At 48.6% G+C, this 6000-nt stretch overlaps 1 protein-coding gene across 2 annotated transcripts in view; it reads right to left on the minus strand.

Annotated features, from left to right (window-relative positions):
• The window catches only part of micu2 (mitochondrial calcium uptake 2), a 29805-nt gene that overhangs the window by 9027 nt on the left and 14778 nt on the right, over window positions 1–6000 (minus strand). The gene's annotated exons all lie outside the window — the stretch shown is intronic.

A 6000-nucleotide genomic window follows, 5' to 3' on the forward strand; every position in this document is an offset into this window, starting at 1 on the left:
GAGTTTTTAGCATCTAGTTTTATCTATACAGCTTCTGTACTTTTACTTTTATCAGTGAGCTCCCTTGTCTGCAAGTTTTCTTTTCATTTATACTGCAATACCACCTCCCTTCTTGCCTGTCCGGTCTCTACGGAACAACGTATAACCATCCATATTATATTCTTCACCATCATTGTCAGTCATCCATGTTTCAGTTACTCCTATAGCTCCTATCCATGCCACCATGCACCACGACCACTAGATCCACCCCGGCTGGGGCCAAAAGACTGTTCACACCATTCGGAAGGTCCCCTACCTGGGCACCAGGCAGGCAAGACACCGTACGGGGCCCTCTATCACGGGGGCACACATAACTATCCACACCTTCTTCCTCCTGAGGGTAGGCGGCTCCCACGTGTCAAAGGGCCCACCTGCCTCCACAGTCTCATCTGACTCTAAAGCTGGAAGTGCCTGAAAGCGGTTAGACACCGTCACTTCAGGTGATGCCACCTCTGTGAACCATGTACGCCCTGTTCTACATCTACGACCTACGTTCAACCCAGCTCTCTCGACCTACCTGTTCATCATTCCCCCCCCTCGTGACGTACACACAGTCTCCCTAAAAGGCGTATTAGCTCTCTCCTTTAACTCATTGTTATGCTGGATGACAGCCAGTTGATCCTCGAGGTCCCAAACTTTGACCACTAACTTACATCGCTCGCAGATGAAGTCCGACTGGACGCAAGCATCCAGAAGGGCAAACATCTTGCAAACACAACACTGAGCTGACCCCATAATTAACTAGCTCACTATGACTCAGCCCTTTACTCCCAGCCCAGTATATTTATATACTGTATTTAACTTTTACTTGATTTAATTAACGTATAATTAATATAATAAAATGCCAAGTACAATAAAACACTAAAGACTTGCGTTAAAATGGAACTTTTTAAAGTATCCGATAGAGTCAGAGATACAACCTTAGAAATTAAACTTTTAAAATAATCAAATGAACAATTACCTACCCAAAACTAACTTCCTGCTGAACCATGTTTAACTAAATTAAGGCGAAATTGCTCTAGGGAGGCTGAAAAACCACAAAAAAAACCCCCTCTCAAAGCAGGCTACTGCCGGAACGGAAATTTTTTTTGGAAAGTTTCCTCCCAGCCCTGACTGGTGACTAAGCAAAGCTCATGAGCAACTATCCTTTTCCGAGTTAATGTTACCAACGTTAGATAATGCTACCTCGCGGGTGTTTGTGGCGAAGGTACGCGGACAGAAATGCCGCTTGTTTGACACCCGCAGGTATCGATAACACGCGCGCGGTCTACTAACAAGGACAGACAAGTACTCACGCAGAACGAGACAAAAAGAAATAAAAGTAAAAAATTAAACAAGCACCCACTTAACCGTACTGGCACACAAATACTCAAATATACTTCCAAATAATTCCAGTCAACGCCATAATAAGGAGGGGTAAGACATCAGGATGACGCAGGTTGTCAGTGACGTACCACGGTGTCGTCAGCGTCCCTCGGATCACTACCAGAGATGATGTGAAGTCATACCCTATGGCTCCCCACACCATGATGCCAGAAATATTGCCGGTGTGTCTCTCCACAGCATTGGCAGGATTGGTCCTCTCCCCTCGGGACACCACCATATGCGCACAAGACGGTCATCCATGCTACTGCAGAACCGAGATTCATGGAATGACATCAGAGAGATCGGACCAGTAATAAGTGTGCTGCCACTGAAATGCAGAGTTTATGAAGCTCCCCTGACAGCAGGGAGAGGTGGTCATCATGCCTCAAATTTGGACCCGAGTGCTGCTGTGCAGAAAGCAATGCTTCGGCACCACACTGCAATCCCCAACAGACCTGACCTCACTGGGTCTCTGGTGGTTCAGATTCCTCTAAGGATGAGATCTTGTTCCTGTTGGCGGCTACAGCACAGCTACTCCCATAAAGAGCAGAAAAGAGTCCTGCTGTTTCAGAGCTGTGAGAGTGAATTTTTAATTTCAATTTTAATTTTTGCAAGAATGTCAGTTCTCCAAGCTTATTTAATTTTACCATAACATGTAATCTTCGGCCTCTCCTGGAGTCGACACCTTATCGTGGGGGAGAGGTTTGCGTGTTCCAGTGATCCCAGGAGTTAAGTTGCCTGGGTAGGGTCACCCAAGGCAAACAGGTCCTAGGTGAGGAACCAGACGTGCGGCTCATTATACCCCTTATGAAGAAAAATGATATTGATACGCATTTTCCCTCGTCCGGACAGGAGTCACCAGGACCCCCCCTTGGAGCCAGGCCAGGGGGTGGGGCTTGATGGCAAGCACCTGCTGGCCAGGCCTGCACCCATGGGGCCTGGCCGGGCACATCCCGAAACGAGAATGTGGGTCACCTCTCCAATGGACTCACCACCTGTAAGAGGAGCCAAGGGGGTCAGGTGCACTGTGTGGTGAGAGTGGCCGAAGGCGGTCCGATCCTCAGCTGCAGAAGCTAGCTCTAGGGACATGGAATGTCACCTCTCTGGTTGGGAAGGAGCCTGAGCTGGTGTGCGGGATTGAGAGATTCCGACTAGATATAGTTGGGCTCACCTCGACGCACGGCTTGAGCTCTGGAACCAGTCTCCTTGAAGGGAGTTGGACCCTCTTCCACTCTGGAGTTGCTTGTGGGGAGAGGCACCGAGCAGGGGTGAGCATACTTATTGCCCCCTGGCTGGGTGCCTGTACATTGGGGTTTACTGTGGTGGACAAGAGGGTAGCCTCTCTTCACCTTTAGGTGGGGAGGATGGGTTCTGACTGTTGTCTGCGCTTTTGCGTCAAACAGCAGTTCAAAATACCCACCCTTTTTGGAGTTCTTGGAAGGGGTTTTGGAGAGCGCTCCTCCTGGGGACGCTCTTGTTCTGCTGGGGGACTTCAATGCTCATGTGGGAAATGACAGTGAGACCTGGAGTGGCGTATTTGGGAGGAACGGCCCCCCTGATCTGAACTCAAGTGATGTTTTGTTATTGGATTGTCCATAATGAACATCATGTTCAAACATATGTCCATATGTGCACTTGGCACCAAGACACCCTAGGCCGCAGGTCAATGATCGACTTTGTGGAGTGTCATTGAACTTGCGGCCACATGTGTTGGACACTTGGGTGAGAGAGGCAGAGGTGTCAACCAATCACCACCTAGTGGTCAGGCCTGGCAGGCCGAAAGGTATAGTGAGGGTATGCTGGGAACGTCTGGCGGAATCCCCTGTCAGGAGAAGTTTCAACTCCTACCTCCAGCTGAGCTTCTCCTAGGTCCCGGGGGAGGCAGGGGTCATTCAGTCCGAATGGCCCATATTGTGGAAGTGGTACTGGCGGGCCAAGCAAAATGTGGCTCCAGCGGTCGCTGAGGCAAAAAGTTGGGTGTGAGAGGAATGACTTCCGGGCAGCTTCGAAGAGATTCTGGTCCACCATCCGGTGGCTCAGGCTGGGAAAGCGGTGCAGCGTCAACACTGTTTATGGTGGGGAAGGGGCACTGTTGACCTCAGCTAGGGACGTTATGGGTCAGTGGAAGGAATACTTCGAAGACCTCCTCAATCCCACCAACATGCCTTTCAATTAGGAACCAGAGTCTGGGGCGGAGGTCACTGAGGTGGTTAAAAAGCTCCTCGGTGGTTAGGCCCCGGGGGTGGATGAAATCCGCCCAGAGTTCCTCAAGGCTCTGGATGTTGCAGGGCTGTTGTGGTTGACACGCATCTGCAGCGTCGCGTGGACATCTGGGGCAGTGCCTCTAAATTTGCAGAACGGGGTGGTAGTCCCCCTGTTTAAGAAAAGGGACCGGAGGGTGTGTTCCAACTATAAGGGGATCACACTCCTCAGCCTCTCTATTCGGGGGTCCTGGAGAGGAGGGTCCGCCGGATTGTCGAACCTTGGATTCAAGAGGAGCAGTGTGGTTTTCACCCTGGCCATGGAACAGTGGACCAGCTCTATACTGCAGAGTCCTCATCGGACCGTGACCTTCGGCTCTCACTGGAGCAGTTTTCAGCCAAGTGTGAAGTGGCTGGGATGAGAATCAGCACCTCCAAATCCAAGGTTATGGTCCTCAGCCGGAAAAGGGTGGAATGCTCTCTCTGGGTCAGGGAGGGGGGTCCTTCCCCAAGTGGAGAAGTTTAAGTATCTCGGGGTCTTGTTCACGAGTGAGGGAAAGATGGAGCAGGAGATCGACAGGCAGATTGGTGTGGCGTCAGCAGTGACCTATGGTCACGAGCTGTGGGTACAAGATCACAAATACAAGCGGCCGAAATGAGTTTCCTCTACAGAGTGGCTGGGCTCTCCCTTAGAGAGCCGCTGCTCCTCCACATCGAGAGGAGCCAGATGAGGTGGCTTGGGCATCTGGTCAGGATGCCTCCTGGACGCCTCCCTGGTGAGATATTCTGGGCATGTCCCACTGGGAGGAGGCCCAGGGAAGACCCAGGACATGCTGGAGAGACTATGTCTCTCGGCTGGCCTGGGAACGCCTCGGGATTCCCCCGGAGGAGCTGGCCAAAGTCGCCGGGGAGAAGGAAGTCTAGGATTCCCTGTTTAGACTGCTGCCCCCGCAACCTGACCCGGAAAAGCGGTAGAGGATAGATGGATGGATGGATGGATGTAATCTTTGGCTTATCCATTGCTCTGCTTCTTAAATCATGTCATAGAAAAGCTAAATTTAATGAAGGGCAGACAACACTATATGGTTAAACATTTGCACACAATAGCACTACTACTCTAAAACTGGTGACATCAGTTGCCTGAATATGTGGCTTGAACATTAACACGACTGACTAAGGTTCTTGACAACAGTTGAGTTCACATATTTGGGGAAACGTTTGTGGTGTTCACAGATAACCTAAAGAGCAAACGGAGTCTGTTCCTCATCTTTCTCATCTTTCATCAGCATGCCACTGGACCTGTATGATTGAAATGGCTTGCGCTGCGGAACCATTCACAACGTTGAGATGATGGATAATGTCTTCAACAATCAGGTAGTCCTGATTAGCTGGCCAAGTAGCTGGATCAGTCAGTAGTATTAATATTAAATAATAAGTAAATGTAACTCATTAATCTGCTAAAGAAAGGTTTATGTATGTTTTGCGGTTCAAATTCTGAAATAAAACTGAGTTGAACATACCCTAAATGCAAATCAAATTGAATAAAAAAGTAGAGGAGTATCATTTTAGGGGGTGAGAGCAAAAATAAAAAAAAAGAAAAAAATATGGAGCCCATACAAGGGACATTCTATTGCGCACGCACGCGCGCGCACACACGCACACACACACACCACTATTCCTGCAGTTGAGCAAGAATCTGCCTCTCCATCTTTCCCTCACTCTTGTGGGTGGTGATTTAATGGTTAGGGAAGCATTCTTGTAATTGAAAGATTCCAAGCACTGCTCCCTGGGCGCTGAATTAGCTGTCCCCTGCTATGTCACATTTGGTTGTTGTGTGTCAACAATGACAATTAATCACTAAATTCAAGGTGTAAGACAGGGGTGGCCAATCTTATCTGCAAAGGGCTGGTGTGTATGTGGTATGGAAACCCATTCCATTCTATTCCACATAGCCATTCCATTCTATTCCATACCAACCACTCAAAGAAAGGAGGAGTTATTAACCTAAACTGCTTTTTGGACTGTAGAGTTATCTGCCAGCTGAAATATTTCCCTGTACTTTTTGCAAATCACCATTCATATTTAAACATGTATGAATGCATTTATCTTTATACATATACTTATTTACATTTGCACCACAGTCTTTAAGGCTACTGAACCTGTATTTCACAAAACATTGTACAGACACTCCTCTACTTGGAAAGGAGTTACGTTCGTAACTTGAAATGTCCATAAGTCATTATTCAACATCATTTTAAGGGTATACACAAGTACAAAGAACTAGGATGCTGGGAGTACGCACGCTCCGCTGCTGCGCGGTGGGAGTATAGCGGCCAGAAGTTGTACTAGGCAGAATTGGCACGTAGAAAAATGCTTGAAGTTACGGACAGGAAAC

This window comes from Brienomyrus brachyistius, unplaced genomic scaffold, assembly GCF_023856365.1.
Source record: "Brienomyrus brachyistius isolate T26 unplaced genomic scaffold, BBRACH_0.4 scaffold38, whole genome shotgun sequence".
Classification (NCBI taxonomy): domain Eukaryota; kingdom Metazoa; phylum Chordata; class Actinopteri; order Osteoglossiformes; family Mormyridae; genus Brienomyrus; species Brienomyrus brachyistius.